This window comes from Falco peregrinus, chromosome 3, assembly GCF_023634155.1.
Source record: "Falco peregrinus isolate bFalPer1 chromosome 3, bFalPer1.pri, whole genome shotgun sequence".
NCBI classification, from domain to species: Eukaryota; Metazoa; Chordata; class Aves; order Falconiformes; family Falconidae; genus Falco; species Falco peregrinus.
In genome coordinates, this window is record NC_073723.1 from 34,327,340 (window position 1) to 34,348,837 (window position 21,498).

A 21,498-nucleotide genomic window follows, 5' to 3' on the forward strand; every position below is an offset into this window, starting at 1 on the left:
TTCCAACCAATATTTGGTTCTCTTGTGATGCAGGCATTAATATCTAAAATCAAAATACATCACTTTGGATCCAACTGGACATTTATTTGCCCTGATGTTGTATGGGGCAAATAAGTGACTGGAGAGAAGAAAGAACGTGTATGTTCTGGTGCTCTGGCTGCATTTTCCCTGTTCTTTTCTTTAATTAGTACTTCAGAAGATAGCCTGGCACAGGCTGCTGTGGGAGGTTGGAGCAGAGTAAATTCCGCTGGTACTTCAGCTATATCCCTTCCTTTGGGAAGGATAATATTTGAGCTGCCTGCTCAGGCTGTCTTCCTCTTGCAAAAGCTCTGCCTGCAATTATTATTTAGGAAAGTTCCACATGAGGTCAATATAAATGTCACCCAGAAGAGAATGTGTAGGTCATCATCCTCCTTTTATCAGACACATTCTACTCCTTACACATCCATTGAAAAGACCAGTTTGTGTCTTATTATCTTGCAAAACACTTCAGATACCTTGAATACAGAAGGCAGTGAAAAAACCTATATTTTATTACATTTAAACTTTGGAAAAAGAATAGAAAAAGAAAGCCAAGAAAAGAAGTAAAATCATCAATATAGGATGACATACAAAAGCATTTTAGACTTCACTGTCATCGACTTGCTAATCTGAGCTGATAAGTTTCAATTTGTGGAGAAACAATTGACTCATTAAGAGGTGAATTTAGATATGGTTGCTGTGAGGATTTTTTCTTTTTATTATTATTTTAACTTTGTCCTCTGAACAGAGAAGGGAGAAAAACAAATCCTAAAGCTCCCTTACATGTTACTTTGTTTATAATAATGTGTATACCTTAGTGAAAATACAAAAGAGATATTTAAATGAGTTAATTTTCACTAGTGTGGCACAGCTACTTTCCACCTTTAAAAGAAATCTGTATTTAAAGTGAAATGAGCATTCCTTTTAACATGAACACACAGAATTCCTTTCAAGGAGAATCACTGAAGTCAGTTTTCGTCCAAAGGGACAGTCAATGGCTCTAATTCAGAGTAGTTTTCTCAGAAATATTATTTTTGGTATCATTCTGACATTGCTTTGCAAGCAGTTTAGGCTAATAATATTATTTTATGGTGGACCCAAGGCAGTTCTCTGTATAATGGCCCAAGCATATTCATTGCATAATTCAACATCTGAATGAAAAAGACTTCCAAGTTTATAAAAATTGCTATCGTTTGTGCCTTTCCTTCAGGAAGTAGTAGTAGATGCACATCAAGAAAGAAAAGTAGTGATTGTTTCTATTCTTTTACTCATCTATTTGCTTTACGTGGTTTCAGAAATTATATACCTAAAAGTGTCATTATGGAATGAGCCTCATTTGCAGGCAGGCAAATTTAAATTTTTTTCAGACTTCAAATGTCTTGCTATTAAGCTGAGAAAAGTGGTCTTGTGTGTCTTTAGCATAATATTTCATGTTCCTCCATCCCTCCATAAAGTTGCACAGTATAGAAAGTCTTCCATGATACAGACTGTAGTGAAATCATCTAATTTAAATCACCATGGATCAGCCTGAATCTCTGATTAGACTGCTGAAATTATAAACTCTATTTGTGTGTAGGTGTCTGTCAGTTAACAACTGAATGTCACCACTGTATGTACAATTTTATATGTAATACATAATCCAGAGACAAAAAAATATTTTAACACAGAAGTGGAGTTGGTAGTGTGTGTCAGTAAATGAAGAGTAACCAGCATTTTGCTGTTGGCAAACTTGCTTTTTACCGTTGCAGAAGATTTTTCTATATATTTTCTCACATTTTAAGAATTACCAAACAATTCATATTGGAAAACTGAAATAAGATGCAGTCAGACAATATGCCTTTTGTAACTTCTAATGACATGAAGATGTGAAATATGACCTTTTCAAAAATAAAAAGTATGTTAACTGTTGAGATCGGATTTGCTACCATGCCAAGCATTTCAGACCCCAGTAAAGCTGCACTGATAGTTACTCTACATTTTTAGAGCAGGGCACACTAGTGAATCCAGTCTGTCTTTGTAACTGGCTTTACAAAATTTTAGAGGACTGCACAAGTAAAAGCAGTGCTATGTGAGAGCTGGACAGAGAAAATCACATTTTGGAGTTCCTCTATTTCTCCCTGGGTTAAGGATTTAACCTTGTGTTTCCTTCCGTATTTGTCCTGCTTCTTGTGCCTTGGACACAAAAGCAAAGTCATGAGGAACCTTTAATGATTTTTGCAGCAAGAAACTACGTCACTTTTGAGCAGGAGCGTTAACTACCAGGCATCAAGAATTCTTGAAACAATCTTTTTCTTCTTCTTTCTGAGTCATGTCATCATAGAGACAGCTTCCTGAAGGTTAATTTTAAAGGAATAATTTTCTAATTATCCCAATGGCATTTCCTGCCTTAATTTGCTGAGATAAATGAATTGGTAAATCATATGGAGAAAAAGAAGACAATGACACAAACCCAAAAATTCTTGAAGGGAACACATTAGCTTATAAATCAGTATATTTCTTCATACCTTTTCACTAGAAGTTATTTCTGTTGGCTAGGCTAGATTCCTAGGGAAAACTTACATATTACTTTTCAAACAAAGAAAATTAGCAGACATTGTGATATAAGCACTAAATGGGATCCCAACCATCCTCTCTATGATTCACTGTACTTCAGTTCTGATTTTTTAGGAATACATTATTTAATGATCTAACCACCTCTGGCATCATAATAGCACAATTTCAGACTTCCAGAAAATCATATACTAGGTAGAGAAAGCCTACACTTTTGGACTCATGCTCAGAAAAAAAAAAGTAAAAAAGAAAAAATCAGTTTCTTCTAAATATGTCTTATTCTATCTATACCTATAATTACATCTATGCTTTGGCTTCTTGTATAACCTGTGTAGAAAGTTTCCTCCAGAGGTAGTTCATCATGTTAAATTAAAGTCCTGTTCATTTAGGAGGAACCTCTCTCACTAAGATAAAAGCTGTGGAGATTATCCTTTTTCTACTCCACCTCCTGCCAAGTGTTAGCAACTCCAAAAAAGAAAGCCTACTAATCCACTTGAAACAGACTTATAATGGAAAATTCGTAGAAATATAAACATAAGTCACTCTCCTAACAGAAAATTATTAAGATTTTATATTATTTGTTCTACTTGGATTCTGATCTTCCTTAGAGTACTTAAGGTCTCTTTCAAAGCGTGGTGCAAAGACCATAACCCCTAGAGTCGTTGAAAGATTGATTTGAAAAGTTTCCATATGAAAAGAAGAAGGGCTACTAATTCACTGACAGTTCACCCAGTTAGTGAGGTATACCTAGAAAAGGCTTATACCTGCAAAAGAGTGAGTATCAGCTTTTGTTGTTGGTATGACACTTTCCTATGAAAAATAGTCAGAAATTAATTTGTAGTTTTACTGTCAGGACCATGTAGCACTTCACATAACATTTAATAATAGCCTTATGATTAAGGCATTTGTTGAATTTGTGAAGACACGGTAACAGAAAAATCTTTGGTTGTAATAAAGTAAGGGGTTAACTTTAACTGTGTTGTACTTGGATCTACAGCGTCATGCGTTGGACATGATGTTTTAACACAAACCTACCAGCTTAAGAGAACATCATATGCCTGCAGATGGATGCAGAACTTATAATTTCAATATTATCAGTTCAAATCTGTGTTATTTCTTAATGCTTCACAATCATTGTTACGGAAAGCTCTCTCCGAAGGCAATTGCCAGGGAGCAGCAAGGACCAGCTGGTCCCTCAGGGCCGGGCCAAGGAGCTCGTCCCACCACCCTGGTGAGGCCGCAGGGCAGGCCTGAGGGTGGCTAGCACGTTCACCCAAGAGTTCAGATGACCAGGCCTTGTTGACCAGGTAGCTCTGAGGTCAAGACAAGCTGACAGCTCAGATTCATGTCTAGTAAGGTTAACCAGGGGTACACAGCCTGGGGTACGGGGCACCTCCCTGGGGATGGGGCCAGGGGCCGGCCGGGGTGTGGGCCAGTGGGTGGGCCCGAGTGGGTGGGCCCCGTGGCAGGGCAGGGCTGTGGGGAGCTGGAGACGGGCCCTGCTGTGGTGCTGCTGGGGCAGGGGCTGACAGCCCTGCAGCACTGAAATGGGGGCCTGGGCCATGGGCAGTGGGGGAGAGTTCCCGGGGGGCTGGGCAGGGGCAGCTGGGGCTGGTGGTACCCCTGGGGCACTGACAACAATGGTCAATGCACTAGGCAGAGTCATCTGGCTTTCCTGCAAGATTATTGCATCAAAATTTCACTTGGACATTCTGGAGATAAAAGCCTTCTAGGTTTTCTAGTCTGAGTTTTTATATTTAGATGTTGGCTTTTTTCTTGCATACATACTACCTAGAGGAGATTAGGTTACATCAGAGTTGATGTAAATACCACAATCTTACAGGGCCAGGACTGTACATTTTGGGAAGACTATATTCTCAAAACTGTACATTTCTGGGGAAAAGAGAGGTGTTATGGACTTACCTAAATGTTCACCCAGGCAAAAGGAAAAGATGGTTTCATATTCCATTTCCCCCGTTTCCAGGTACCTATCATAAGGCACAAGGAATTCAGCAGCCCTGGCATGACAGGGCACCTACGCTGTGCCAGAGAGAAGTCTCAAGCAGAATAAATTTCCCATCCATCTAGTGCAACAGTTACCACCTTCTAGTTTACAGTTTCCTGTGTGAATTCCTCCTGGAGCACATATCAATACTACTTTATCTTCAGGATTAATTCAATGTTAGTACTAAACTCCATTTACTCATCATGTTTGACGTCACATCCCAGGCATTTTACCAGCATCTTCTTTGGCATCTGGAACATATTTCCATTTAAACTGATTTACCTATGATTTAATAGGTAGGTTTATTATTTCCTTAATCCATTTCAGACCTTGCAGATAAATATATCTCTATATGGTAGCTAGAGATATCATTAAAACTTTGTTAATACTGGGATGGAATTAAAAAAAAAGACCTTTCTACTTCAGTTGTTCAAATAAATATGCAAAGCTAGCTTTATAACTGAACATAGATTAGCTGAATTTGTTGGTTTTTAATAAATGTATGTTACTATTTTTTCAGAAGAATATTCTAACATGTGCCTTTTTGTTAATGTTGTCTTATTTTTCATACTTCATTCCTACTGACATTTTTTCTGTCTGAAAGGCCTAGACCTCTGAGACCTGCCTAATGCCACAACTACTGAGTAATGTCTCTTTAGCTTTCCTCAACTGCCGTTCCCAGGATTCAGATAATGGCAATTTTTCCTTTGAGCAAAGGACACCATGGAGAGGATTTTTGTCATAATAGCAAATGGAATAGCACTTAAGACAACATTATGTATAACGTTTATAAACTTCCCAGATTTACTTCTAGGGTGTTTTTTTTCAAATCTTTTCAAACAGGTTAACTATTTTTATTATTTTTCTTTTTATGGAAGGCTCTGCTTGCAATTAAATCTGCAACAGAGTTGTCAGAGTTCCTGAGTCTGGAGGGTCTTCAAAGTACCCATGAACACATGAAGACAATTTGTTTTTAAAGATTTCTTTTTTAAGGCTTTACTTTTTGGAGACAAACAATCATGCAGGGAATAAAAAAACTCTCTGGAGCTCACTAACTCTTGATGAGTGCATTGGGATTATTTGCAAAGACCTCGGTTGCTGCTTCTCTTCCCTAGGTAATGTATCGCTTATGGTGACAAAACCTAGAGAAAAGAATGATTTTTTGACATGACAATAGATGGCCATAGGCTACACGTACATGTTAAAGCACAGAAGCATGCTTTGTGGCAATAAGCAGCAAAAAAGAAAGCTTTAAGTGAACACCAATAGATTGTTTAAAAATTTTTCTTAGCCATTGCACTCCACTACTATTGGCTGTCACCATACAGTCTTTAGGGTTGGCTTTCTTCATTCATTCAGTACTTGCTTTGTTAAAAATGTATTCTCTAATGAATGTTCACTGGACACCAATTTACCTATTTTTCACTTCGGTTTTAATCTTGGCTATAGTGAGCTTTATCAGAACTGCAACTTCACAGAGTTCAACTAAGCAACGGTGAGAATGAGAATACAGAAACCTAACACTGCTTCAAAAGTCTGTTTAAAATGTGTTCAAATTCTATGATTATGAATACTCTGAAAAAAAAGAAGGTATATTGATCCTATAAATAAACTTACTGTGAATTATTCACACATCACTAATAATAATTTCTACATTTAATTTACATATATACAAAAGTTAATTTAGTGATGTTTTTTCCACCTTTTTACCCTATCTTGTTTACATAATCAATATACGAATTCATTATATAAATGAGACAGTTTGCTGATAAAATCAATGTGTTTTACTGTATTTTGCAGATGATTAAAGCATGTATGTGATTCCACCAAAACTTTCATAATATCAATATGGACGGTTTTGCATTACACTTATCTAGCAAGAAAAATGAGCAGACTGCTATAAATACACCTGTAAATATCTGAATTTTCATTATAATTTATCCAGTACAAATCTGAAATTGCACTGAATTCATCATTTTCATATACTTTCTGTATTACCCACATTTGCATTACAAAGGTAAAGCAAAACATATTTCAGATATTTCATTTGTAAATCAATTAAAACTATGCTTTCACTTACTGTAGAAATTACTACTCATTTCATCAGAGGTGAAATATATGTATTAGTTAACCCCAGCAAAGCTCTGAGGAATGAGGTGGGGGAAGATGTGTGGACATAGGGTAATACGATCTCAGGCTCTCCCCTTCAGGAATATCTGCTGTTCCTTCCAGTCAAAACATTTTAGAAAGAGACTCCTAACTACTGTTCTATCTCTTCTACCATTCCCTACTCATGTTTTCCTCCTCATGCTGTAAGGGTAGGTATATACTCCTAAAGGACAGCTTCTTAAAGACACTAGTAAGTCTTGCTGATTGGTACTTTGCAGGTCAGGAAGTGATTTTCTAAGTAAGACTGAAACTGGTGATAGTTTGACAATTATTTTACTTTCCCAACTTCTTTATATAAGTAAAGGACATTTTAACTGGTAGAACATGTGGTTATTGTTCAAGCTAAAGACTGAAGGGCTACATATCAGGTTAAATCATGCTGGGAAAATAGGGTTCCTGACGTCCTTTACTTATGGAATTGTTCTTTTGGCATTCTCTTTTCTATTCATGGAACAGAGGGTTAGCACATCTGAAGATGTCTACCCTGGGTATTAGTTTCTATGCATGAAACAGGAGAACTGAAGAAGCAGGACAAGTAGTAGTCTGGAGTCGGTACAAATACTCTGTCACTTACATGATTTCCTGTGCCTTTCCTTATTCACTTAAATATTTTGATCAACTGGAACATTGTTACTACAACTAGATTAGCAATGTTATTGCCCTCTAGTGGATTTACTTATTTGCAATTCCATAAATAATCCTAAAAACATTTTGAAAAACATATGATCTATAACATAGAACAGTAAGTCTGAACCAGAAAACATCCTTGATTGAAAAATATCCCATGAGTTACTTTCTGCAAGGTATATATCAGGGATTATAAAATGTAAATCATATTGGAAGACAGGAAACTTCCTGTATTACATTAAACTATGAGTAAAGTCTGCTGCAACGAAGTGGAAGTGGCACCAACCAAGCAAGTACAGCATGACCACACGAGGCCTAAACCAATCAGACTGAGTGGGTGACTGTCATTTCAGCGCTGCAGTATGTATATTAATCAGTCTCAATCACTCTCAGCCATTATTCATGTCTTATTGTAGCTTCAATGCTTGGTTAAATTTCTGAAATTAGTCAGCATGTCAAACTCACACAGCTTCTGTTGCAGACAAAGAGCAAGCCTTAGATAATGCTCTGTCAGAGAAAAAGTAAAGGGTAAGCACTGAAAGGCAACAAAAGAAAATATTGTCAGAAATATGTTGGAGAATTAGCAGGGCATGCACAGAATATAACAGGTTTTTAATGACATTATAAAGATTAGAATTGAAAGGACTGGTCTAATAAAGGTAGTTAAGGTGAGTAAAGACGTAGAGAGATATTTAAAAGAACACACTAGAGTAAGTAGTTAACTCATTGACTTCTAAAAGCATTTTTTAATGAACCTCATTGCTACTGTGAATTGCACTGATCATCAAACTGCATAGTTAGACCCCTTCAAATGTGTGTAAATATAGCCTTTGTGTTTTTGTATTTTGTTTTTGTATTTTTCTGCTATGCTATTTCCTTATTGTGGAGCATTGTGAAAGTGACCTTCAGGTGGATGTCACAAACACAACCTACCACTCACTCTGAACATGGAAGAGATTGCTTCTTCCATTCATCACAAAAGTAAAAATGTTTCCCAAAGGATGGGGAAACAGGCAGAGTCATTAACAGAAAAAGGTGAAACAGAGATGCCTGAGAAGGCTGATACTTTTCAGGGAGGTATCAGAAATTGTAAACTCATGTTCTACTCCTCTGCTGCTTCTCTGTCTTAAGATTTTTTTCCCCTTACTTTGTTCTTTTTCTTTCCTTCAGCTTTTCTTTACTATCTTACGGATAATTTCAGCTCTGTAGGTAGCTGATCATGTCTTCTACAAGCAAAAGAAGGAGTAGCATGAAGGGTGGACTTAGTTTTACCCTTGGCTTGCTTCTAGGAATGCAATGCAGGCCTTGTGTAGCTGGAAAAACTTCAAATTTTACAACCTACTATTAGCAAAACTCTTCTGGAGCATTCTATTATAGTATGCAGGAGTCCCAGACACAATTAGATATAAAGTAAAATTATCAGATGTACCTGAAAGTGTAGGAAGCCAAAGTTTCAAACTGGTTTAGAGCATAACTAATTATATAATTCATTGGAGTCCATATGGAGGCAGCAGTGAAAAAGACAGCAACATGGCTGAAAAAAATTTTGTGTAATGATTACATTTTTAAAGAGCAAATTGTTATCTTCATCTTGGATGTGGCTTTGAGCAACCTGGTCCAGTGGAAGATGTCCCTGCCCATGGCAGGGGGGTTGAAACTAGATGATCTTTTGGGTCCATTCCAACCCAAACTGTTCTATGATTCTCTGATTCGTCTTAAGTGTTGGTGGCCCAAATAGGAGAGATGTAGGATGACCTTAGGTAGTTTCATTTCTTCCATCTTTATGTCATAAAAATCACTGAGCAAATTCATTTTTACCAACTTGGTGAAGTGACATATATGATTTTAGGATGGGATTTCTGAGAGGAGACTGTGTAAATGGAAAGGAGACTCAAACATACTGGCCCTTCACATGCACTCATCAAAGGGTTGTTCCCCACTTTGTACAGTATGAAGAGGGAACAATTTCAAATCTTTTGAGTAAAATGAATGAATGTGTTAAGAAAAGAACAGAAACACGGGGGAAAAAATTATCTTCCCTTTCACTCCAACAAAATTGTAAGTAAAATACTTTGATGGGGGGGGCACAGAAATAGTCTCTGGAGGTGCTTCAGCTTAATTACAGATAATAGTGCAAAGGAGAGGTGGTACTAAAGAATGTCATTAGTATCTTCACACATTTTAAAAGGGGAGACCTGGTTCTTGTGACATTTTTTTGTTTGTTTTCCATTTATCTGCAGCTGAGAAAGTTTCCAATTGCAATGTATTCAAAATGCCATGACTAGTTTTGTTTACAAGATTCATCTTCCCTAAACATTCTCCAACATTTCCTTTAAATAATTTCTTAAAATTAGCTAACTAGCCAAGTAAGTACAATCCTGCAGTCTAATTCTATGTCACCAGAATATTCATAGACAAACACAACCCAGAAATACAATGCTGAAGTGAATTCATTTTTTAAAAAAATAAAACAATATTTACAGAACTCATTCCCTGTATTTACTAGCTTACCTTAATGAAAATCACTTGCATAAAGAGTAGGTTACTCAACACAAGGTCATACCCTTGCATGCCTCACTCTGTTGTTTTAAATAGTACTGGTATCATATTTTGTTTTTCTATGCCATACTGTCTATTGCTCTAATCGTGAAATGTTTCTAGCCATATGAACCATGAGTTGTTTATAAGGCACTACATGCTCTGAGGCACTGTTTCTTCCTCTTCCCTGTCTTCACTACTGAAACTAAGTCAATGGTCTTCCTGGTTGTAGACATTTAGGCTGAATAAGACACACAGCTTATTACAGCAAACAGCAAGCAGAAGAATGATATGGTGAGCAGTATCACTGCTCATCTTGAAATGATCCCTTTACAGCTGCATTAATAAAAGGGTGGTCCTCAGTAATGTGGACCAAGGTTTGAAAGTTATCCTGCTCTTGTACTTTTCCCTCTTCAAATAGCAAATGGCACTTATTCCTGGAAAAAAGAAAGGAAGAAAAAAAAATGCTAGAAGAGGCTATCTGCATTCATGTACCAGAAACATTTTATCTTACTTATCTTATTCACCTACAAAACTAGGGAAAACAATTTAGAAAATAATCTGTGGTGGTCAGTATTTTAAACAAGTCACGACCATCAAGTTCATCTTTTGAAAAGGGCACCAAGATCCCTTACAAGATGACTACAGCCTGATTATTGGCACCTGCATAGGGTCCAGATGAACCCAACCTTTTCCCATCATAAAAGCAAGCTTAGAGACTGTACTGGTAAGTATTATGAGGAGCTATGGGTTTCTGAAAAAGAGATCATTTCCAAAAGATGTACATGCTGTAATTACATCACAATCATATTATTGTCATCATGTTCTCAGAATGGCAAGCTCATACCATTCCAAGCAAGCACATTTTTAATCATTAAATGAAAAGCTGTTAGTTCCAAGAGCTAAAGAAAAATGTATCATCTGTCAGCAAAAATGAAAGGAGAGAATTCCAGTGTTTCAGAGTAGTCCTGTTAGTCAGCAAACTAATGTGTTCCACAAAAGCTCATGAAACTTCCCATCATGTGAGGACCTTTCCTGAAAAAAAAAAAAAAGAAAAAAAAAAGCAAGTTATCTTTAATAAATAAATTTAATTGCAATGCAAATATTTCTCTGTCTTACATTCATTCTCAAGGAGTGTAACAAGTGAAAAATTATTTGTATGAAAAAAAAAATTATACATACTTAAATCCAGATAAAATATAAATTTGCTATTTTTTGAATGTTAATTACATTGTTTATCTATAATTCATTAAAAAAAGATAATTCAACAGTTGGTCCTTTAGTCAACCTACTCTGTTTTGAGGCAGGATTAACTTGAAACATTCTTATTTTTAAAACTTCCATGGCCTTCCTAAGTAGCCTCTTCCAATGTTTACATATTATTACAGCAAGCAAAAAAAATTTAAAAAAATCTAAACTGCATGTCTTGGGTTTAAATTAAGTCAAATTTATACCATAGTGATGGGGGACAAATATATTCTTTTCATGATACCTGTACAGATATCATTACTATGTCCTCTGCACTGTCATCCTTTCTAGGTTATACAAATCCAATTTTCAGTCAAAGACAAAAGTTTTTCTCATATGCTTTTAAATCTCTGATCACTTTGTTGCTCCTTTCTGTTTGTTTTCTGTTACGGAATGGTGCTGAAACCTAAACTTCTAGCTGAAGCCTTGCCAAGACTGAGAAAGTAAAAAAAAAAATAAATTGCTCAGAGCTACCAGTTTTCCATGAACCATTCCCAGAACATTTGCTTTTTGTGGCAAAATCTTACAAACCTTAATTCAGATTATGGCACATCTATACTTTTCTGTAGTCTTTCTTGCATTGCTCTTCCTTCTTTTGTATTTGCCCATATAACATCTTTCCCAAGCACAGTACTTGTGTTTGTCATCATTACATTTAATAAGATTTGGGATATTTTCTGTGACATACATTGATCTCCAGCACTTGTGAACTCCACAAATAGTGTCCCTTATAAATTGCATAGCTACACCCTTCATTTCATTGTTTAAAACTTTAATGAAAATATGAAATAGACATTCAGAAAAGCTGTTTCCCTGAATGGGTCAGCTGGGACAGACATATACCACCCTTCCAGTTTGACAGAAAACTATTGAAAACTGAACTTCTTCAGTATTTTTTCAACCTCTTCTCACAATTTAATTGAGACATTCTAAAATTAACATGATAGTATAGTGTTAAGGAGCTGGATTTCTCAAAAATGTACATTAAGAGACAAACTTTTTTCATCGCCTAGTCATGCATTGTCCCACATTTTCAGATTTATATCCCTGCTGCCCTCCATGAAAAAAATACACTACAGCGATTGGTGAAGGTACCAAGTAAAATAGAAATATTTGTTTCATTATGGCAACAAAGTGCTTTAGTGTGGAACAGAGAATTCAGCTAAAACATACAGAGCTGTTTTGAACCTATGGGAAGGTAGGGAAATGGAGATTCCCAGTTGCCAGTTCAATATTATGATGCCAAATGTCATTGCATGAAGTACTGTCAAGAAACCTGAAACTCCTGAGGGCTGGAAAAGTAAGTATCCAGTGATACTATTTTGAAGAAAAAAGTTAAGAATATGTGGCATGTGTTGGCAAACCATGTTACCTATACCATTATGATTTAAAGGGGGGAAAGTTAATAAGAATACAAGGAACTGTATTATTAGGAAAAAGGCTTAAATTTTATTACGTATTTGTAAAGTGCCATAATGAAAAAGTGCCCTTAATACATACCAGAACCTCTTTCGAATACTTAAGTAATCTTTTTAGACTGAAGACCTAAGTTCCATAGACTTTGCATTTACCTGAAATTCATATTATAATAATTGAAACAGTGTTTAGTTTTCAAAATTATTAGTGCTTCTCTTGTCACATACACATTAATCTGTTCTCTTATGCATTAGCAAAGTATTTGTTTATACTGTGCTACATGAAATTATTTAGGTCAAACATAGATTTCCTGAGACATGTCCTTTGGTGGTAAAAGTTAGTTCCATTGAAAACAATGAAAACATCAGTCAACAGCACACTGACCTGAATTCTCACCTGGAAATGAATCTATCTGCTTTAAATTTTTTTAGAGCTGAATTTTTAAGCAAATGATTTTTGATTCATAGGTTATTTACAGAACACTTACTGGAAATTCTCAAGTTTTGTATAAGTCTGTATAGCTTCATAAGTAATCTCATTATTATTTATGGTCCCTGAATATTTTCTGTAGGATCATATACTTTACATCTAGATGTAAAATTTGCTATTTTCTTTTGACTATTGATAATTTCTGTGGTTTGAATATAAATTTTCTCTCTGTGGATATTTAGAGTTTTAACACATAAATTTTAGCTTTTGAATGTTCCTATAATAACCTTTGCTTAGAACTACATTGTCTAAGGAAGAAGAACCACAAAGCTCTGACAATTAAACTGTACGTATCTTAACATCTATAAATAAATAAATTTTCGACTAAATTATCTTATGAACTCCAGTCTCAAAGTTGTAATGACAATTAAAGAATAGACAAAGTCATTAATGTGGTTAATTAAATATGGTAGACTTACAAATTTGATATTCCAAGAAAAGTTAGAGTTAGTAAAATGGAATGTGCTGAAATAACTGATGAGAAATTTTCTTTTACTTGATCTAATCTCCATTATCTCTGTTAGTTGATATGTATATATATGTTCTCATAAGCATACCATACCTATGTTTCACACTCATTTTGTTCAATACTAAACATGGATGGACATCATATGTTTGGAGATAAGTAACCGTATGGCATTGGGAAAAGCACTTTCTGACAGCTTTCTGGATTGTTTTAAGAAAAATTAGACATTATATTGTGTTTGTTAAGGTAACCTGGGACTCTGCCTTGTGTGCTCTCCAGCCCTCTCTCTCTCACTCACACAACTGTATACATGTACACATATACACAGTCTCACAGAACAGCACCCTTACTACGTGTGTTACAAAGAACCACTCCCCCCCCCCCCCATTTCTAATGATGCTGTTGTTATCCTCTGTCCTCCAGAAATTTTACTCAACCTGACAAACATTGGAATGTTCTAAGAAAAGGTTAGAAACTTGCTAAAAGGTACAAATGTTTTCATCTGCCTTTGGGTCAGTGAAAACTGAAAGTCTGAAAGTTTGGTAACGACCCCTCACCTCATAAAGCCAACTTTCTGCATGAAGAAAGTGATTTTTTGCTATGAATGACTGGATACAGTAACAATGGTAATAACACTAAATATGAACAGTAGGAAAGGTTTTCAGAGCAGTTAGTAAGTTGAGCAACTGCAATATCAATCCGTTAAGTTAACCCCTGTGTAAATCTCAGGTTAAAACTAAACAACTAAATAAACAGTAGTAAATGCACTTTTAAAAACAATTATCTATATTAGCAGTCTCTTTCTAATTCTTTTTTTTTTTCTTTTTTTTTTGTCTGGTGTTTTCAAATATGCCTGTGGGATAGGTCCGCCCAGGTCCCATAAAAATTAATGAGAAGTAGGTGTTCAGATCTGTTAGATTGCCCTGAGATTTCAATCTGAAAGTATGAGCACTGTTTGGAAACCTCTCTAAAGCTAAAGGTCTAAGCATAATTCTGGCTCTTCTTCAGTTATGCATGAGTAAGAACATATGCTTAGAATCTCTACTGGGAGCCCCCTTAATGATATGGAAAGACTGTATAGCCAGTTCTTGTGCTTTTATGAAGTGTCTTGCAATAAATAAATTGAGAAGACCAGAAAAATCCCAGAAGAAAGACAGAGGAAAGATACAGATAAAAATGTGTATGTCTTAGATTAAGGAAGAAATATATATATATATATATTTTAAAAAAATATAGTGGCTTTCTTGAAGACAGAAAATACAAATATTACAAGGATCAGTATTGTGTTTGTGCTCACACATTGTACAGAGCAGAATTGGGGAGGAGGGGTGCTGCAAAAATCTTCAGTAGTTTTTGTGTGACTTTTCTGTGCCCGAGTTATACAGGTCACATCAGACTGAACTGGTAAGACTTTATAAAAGTACATAACATAATCTAAGTACTTTCTATGTATTCCTCCCAGAATACAGATATAAAACTGGGATGCTTATCTCACTTCTTGTCAATGTCACCGTTACCAGTAGCCATGTATAAAGAGACTTTTCAAAGCTAATAACCTTCAGTTGTGCCTCGCCACTTTATCTTCCCATATTTTGCCTTTACCTGTGTGCACTAGAAATATAATTAAATTAAATTATTTGTGTAGCTCTACACACATCTACAATAAAATCTTATATACAGACAGGTTTGAAGTGTACCTCTTTACATGAGGTTATTGCCACCAGAAATGCTACAGTAATATTTTGGCAGACCATCAGATTCCAAGACATTTCCTCCTCTTCCCACAATCACATCTACACCAGCATCTTCACCGTTTTTCACATATTTTCTGCAAATTTTTAAAACTGCTGTTGCTAAAGTCATGTCTGTCACTGGAATAGCAAAGAACAGCTAAAATGGCCATGAAATTTGATTGATGAAAAAAGTTAACAGGGTAAAATATGGTTTAAGCTTTAAAATCACGCCTTATTTTCTCCTTCCAGAATGAATAAATTAAACCCCACCTATAAGAGTAAGAGAGAGTACATATTGCTCTAACTGAGAAGTAAACTGTGTTAAAAACAGAGGAACTGAACCTTGTTTAGTCAGAGGCCTGGGCAGAGGAAAACTGAGTCAGGTCCAAACTTACATTCCCCAAAGATAGGTCTAATTATCTAAGGTGCAAATAGATCCTCTAAGTGTGCAATGCATTTTCACATAGCGTAGCCCTGGTAAACATGTTTGCCCAACTATTCCATAAAATTAATTTTCTGAATCTTTCCATCCCTTCACCTTCCCATCTTTTTTTCACTTTGGGATAAGTAGGTTTACAAAAAAACCTCCACACTTCAGTATTCCCACACTTTAAAAGCTGCATTTCTACAATTTTAAAATGTTGCTTATTAGACCATCAGCATTCAAGTTAAAAACTTGAAATTGCACCTGGAACCTTAATACTAGTCTCACGAGAATGTGCATTATTTTATAGTCCTCTTTAACCTGGCCACTATTTCCCCAATGACAACATATTAACCAATTATAGCAAAAGGATGCTAAGGTAGCAGTTGTCAATAAAAGGGGAAAACAAACAGGTTGTAGTTAGAGAAGTACAGGCAGAGAGAAACGGAACCCTCTGTGTGTGATTTTTCCTCTTTCACTTGAATAACTGTTTCTGTCGAATGGGTGTCTGTCACATTGGGTGTATCTGTACTGCAGAATGGACTAATATATAGCTTAACCTTGAGTGAACTCTCCTGTTTCTTGCAGTCTGGCCTCTTCAGATACATTTTCAAGTGTGTCCTTTTAAAACACATTTTCTGTTGTTAAACCTGCTCTCTCTTTACAAGCAGCATGCAGTTTTTCTTCTCTAAACTCTTCTCACAGATCTTCTTGATCCAAAATCTCATACATGAATGGCATAAACTAAAATGATCTTAAGGAGTCCTACATGTCCAATGCTTTCGAGGGGAGTAATTCCAGTCACTGGGCTACCAAAGCAGCAGAACTGCTTTTTAGAACCTAAACTTTAAAACATGCAAAAGCAAGTAAGTAAAGAAATTACACTGTGTTGATAAAGATATTCTTGAATGTATATAAAAAGTATAATATTTTTTCGTGAGTCTGCAGAACAACAGCTCTAAGAAATGCAGTGATTTCATTAATGACACTGGTAATTAACTTGGAAACTCACCAATGATATTTAAATGTTAACATTCCTATCTGCTTTACTGCTACTCATTTTGCCAGATGCATCCAATCCCTCTATGAAATTCCACAGTCTTAAGTTTACTTTCCAAGTGCCAAATGCAACACTATTTCTCACAAACTACAGTCGCCAAGATTTATCTTTCTCCAGGTAACACTTCCAACATTCATTTGTGCTGTAAACACACAGGGAAAAAAAAAAAAAGAAAAAAGAAAAGAAAAAGTACTTAAATAGTGTGTTGAAAGCTAAAAATAGACAATATAAAATTAATTTCTGTGGACAATGAAATAAATTACACAGGTTGCTAGTACAGTTAATTTGGGGAGATTAATTAACAGAGTAATTTAAAAAAGGTCTACTTTAACCATGTTGATGTGGAATTTCCAGCCACATTAGAGCAACACAAAACAAAACCTGCAATAATTACCTTCCATTTAAGATTCAACTTGATATGGAGTTATGGAGGCCTTTGTGTTTACGTTATAGAAGACACCCAGCATTTTCAAGCTGTTTTTGCCATCCTCCTCACATCTGTCAGACTTACCTGTCACTGCTCTGCATTATTTATTTTTATGTAATGTGTTCTTCTCTTAGCTTTTAACAATATAAATCTTATACACAGGGCACCTTGTAAAAATGATGGAAATAATATTCAAAACAAATTGTTAAGATCTTACAACAATCACTACACTGACAATCTGACACTACTGTAAAATTGGTGAATAATCACCAGCACAGCGCAAAAGACAGCTGGACCACTTGTAAACCTTTGACTGCAAAGAACCCTTTAGTCTGAGATATATATTGGGAAATTGCTGACGGACTTGGCACTTGAATGGGTCTTCTTACTCTGCAGACTGACCCAAAAATCAGAAAGCATGGAAAGCATGCATCAGGAGTGGGAGAGAAAACAGCAGCATGAAAATTGTCATAAAGTAGAGAAAATAAAGTTTGATGTGAACAGTTACACACAGTAAATAAGTAAGGACTTGGCTGCTTTAGTGCATTTTTTTGGATCTGTTCTTCACTAACCCAGTAGCAAGTCATACTCTTAGAAATATTCTTGTGAAAATGTTACTATTAAAATACAGAAACTTTAAATTATTATTGTGTACTTCTTGATGTTTTTTCCCCAAGAGCCATTTCTCTCTCACCCTGTATCTTCTTTCTCTCTAAAATGTATTTCTCTCAGTCTTCACCTACAGAGTTGTATTTCCTATACCTATTTTTCTTGGCCATTTCTCCTGCCTTCAAGAGATTAGGAGGTACCTGCTCTACTTGCTGAAATGGGCACTGTCACCACAAAGACCAAAATAACTGAAGGCCTGACAAATGCCTCACAGAAGAGATTTTACCCTCAAAATAGCTCCCTGAGACAGAGAAGTCATATTGCAGACTGGAAAATGATGCTTGAGTTATATTAACTTGATTCGTAACTCCCTGAACAAGCATCAGAGTAACGTAACCTGCATTGCCTCTGCTTTATGCAGACAGTTGGATCCGATGATTTATAGAAGTCTCATTGAACCTAAATTATTCTGTGACATTATGACTCAATGAATTAGAAATTCAATTTATAACTTTGTATTTTTTAAATTTTTTACACTTTCAGACTTTCTTTCTCTATGACTTCACTGACTCTGGGAAAAATTACAGCCAAACATAAACCAAAATATCCTGAAATATTACTGACTTTATGACTTCCTAAGTGTTAGGAATTTTCCTCGTGATCCTACAACAATTTTATGTGAGGTTTTACAGTGTCATTTACCTTTATCTTTACTTAGGGTCTTCATAAAGCCTTTGGTGGAGCTGCAAGACAACAGAGTAAAGTGCACTGGCAGTATCAGTTCTACTTTCTGACTGGATAGCCTTATGCCTACAGTAAACTTTGCAATATAAAGAACCATAGATACCTGAACACAGGCAAATATGAGTGTGATCCTGGCAGGAATACAGAGTCAATGCAATATTCCCTCCTACACAGTTAAACTTATTTGTTGCCTTCATGTCCTGCAGGACCTTTCAAATAGTCAAACAGAATTCATATGGACACATCTATGAAAGTCTCATTCCATGAGTAAAAGGCCAGCTGAGTAGAACATCTTTTCCAAACCAGAACCAAATATCAATGTGAGACAATACAAATGCGTGAGATGTGGTATCTATCATCAGTCTTTGCAGTTTAATATACCTTGTAATGAAGCTCTTTAAAGTTCCAGCTGGTACTATCAGCAGCTAAGCAACACAAAATGCAGAAAGGAAAACATGTAATATTTTGGTTTTTTTCAGTTACTGTATGAATTTATACTCAGAATTTATATAAAGTGAAAGATTTTTGCCCTGTGTTCAAATCTGGACACAGGAATGTGTAACGATGTCTTCATCTGTTTCTGGTCATCATCCATTGTAAACCTGTGACTATAGTCATCCATAAAATAGATTTTCTACAGAGTCTAAGAAACTCAGATAGTAAATGGGCTGGCTGGGAGCACAGGACACAGATCTCTTCCTGCCTTTCAAAAAGGCTAAAAGTTTTAAAACTAAATGGAAATCTCAGTTTTCCAGTTTTACTTCCCTACAAACCTGTTCAATGCTTATTAACTACTGCTGGTAACTGCCACAGGCAAGAACAGAAAAATCATATTGGTATTTGATAAAAGATAAAAATCTGCAAGACACTGATAAAGTATATGACTTGAATCATTCAAGCACTTCAACAAATAGCTCCCATTTCTTTCCAATTGCATTTTTCTGCTTCCTTCCTTCCTTTCTTGTTTACTTACCCTTTCATCTTTGTTGCTTTTTTCTGTCTTTTCTTTAATCTCTCTCATAATTCCATACACACATATCTACAAACAGCCCTCTGTATGGAGTTTTAAATTAATTTCTATTCCTTTTTACCTTCTTACATGTCCCGTGAGACTCTGACCCTACTACTCCTACATGTTCCTGCCCACAGCTTACTTATAAATATTCAAAGCCCTATCCCATCATTGCCAGCATTTCTTCTCTCACACAAGCATTCCTGACTGATATTTTTCACTTCAAAGACCTCTGTCCTTCACATGCCTTGTCTCTTCCCTTGGCACTCATACTCACACGCTGTTACTCTGTTTCCTTACTAATCTTTCTTTACTTTTGTGTTCTCCCACTCTGTTCCTCAAACACTTAGGTGCTTTTGTTCTCCACCATTCTATTCATGCCACTGCTTTTCTTCTTTCTTCTAATGAATACAGTGTAAAGGAAGGAGGTAACTGTATTTATGGCCCCATGCTTTTCACAATAGATAGCCACAGCAGTCCTGACAGGCAAGATGAATGAAATTCCAGTTACAGCAACATCTATTTCCATTTCCGCGTATTACGCTAATGGCAGACTCTACAAAATACACCATCACAAATAGGGCCAGTGCTTGCTGAAGGCACAAATAAGGAGGTCCTTTAGGAGAAGAGGAAAAAACAGAAGGGACAGTATGAAGTCAGTGAGTTACTGTTTCTTTTACACCAGTAACAGTGACTAATTCTTAGAGTAATAAGAGAAAATAAGCTACTGATACACTATAAGTAAAAAAGTCTACTAGGTCTTACTACACAATCCACTGCCCTAGGAATGGAGAGACGACAGCTATAATGTTCTTGCCTGTCAAACCTCTGTACAGAAGAGATTCCACACTCCCACTAGTTACCTTGTTCCAAATGCGACTAACACCACATTTAATAAAGTTTTGTCTAACATTTTCCATATAAAGAGACCATTTACCCTCAGTCTTCTCAGACTAAATAGTGTTCTTTCAACTTCTACACGTCTTGCTTTCTACATGTCTTAAAATTCTGTTATTTTCCTCTGGACTGTCCTTAGTTTCAAACCAAACACAGTTGACTTCATCAATCCCTAGCAGAAAAATAATTTGTCCTGTCAGATGTACTGCACATCTATTAATACACTCCACAGTGAGGCTGTCTTTTTCTTTAATGGTAGCATGTTGCTGACTCATATTTACTTTATAGTCCATTACAGCCCCCAGATTCTTTTCTGAAGTGCTGCTGTTTTACCAGTATCCTTTTGATTTTACTTTTTCTTCCCAAATGTAATTTGCATTTGTCAGTATTAAGTTTCCTCCTGATGGTTCCAAGACATTTCTTTAATTTGTTAAGATCATTTTGACTTCCGATATTGGCCGCCAACATGCCAACAGGTCCTTCTAGCTTGCTGCCAGCTCTGTATTTCATGATTTCATTATTCACATCACTGACAATCTGAAGAACAGAAAATGCCTTTAAGATCTAGCAGTTAACATGAAAAAAGTATATCACGTAAGAAATTCTGCTTCACCATTCCCTTTGGTTAGGCAGAATACAACGTTTTCAGAGACAACTGTCTCACTCTTAACATAACAAATGATGGAGAAACGTCCACGTTCCTACATCCTGCTACTAGGTGGTGTCAAAATTTTACACATCTAATCTTCACATGTTTTATTTCTGGACATTGACCTCAACTGAGTAGGATTTCATCTGTCAGGTTATGTCTTTTACATCCAGGTTGCTCCATATCACGATCAAGTATCTTTACATACATTTTTTTTGTAACCAAACAAGTAAAAATAAGGTAAATTTTCAAATCTTGGAATTGTTAAATTGCTTGTTTTCAGTAAGGTTGCTTCCTCCAGCCCTTCCCCCCCCCCCCCCAAGATGCATTATTGCAATAGGAAATCACCACAGGAGTAGTTTATCTGCCATAACCAGGAGGCATTTTGAACATCACAACATCCAGCATAAAGTT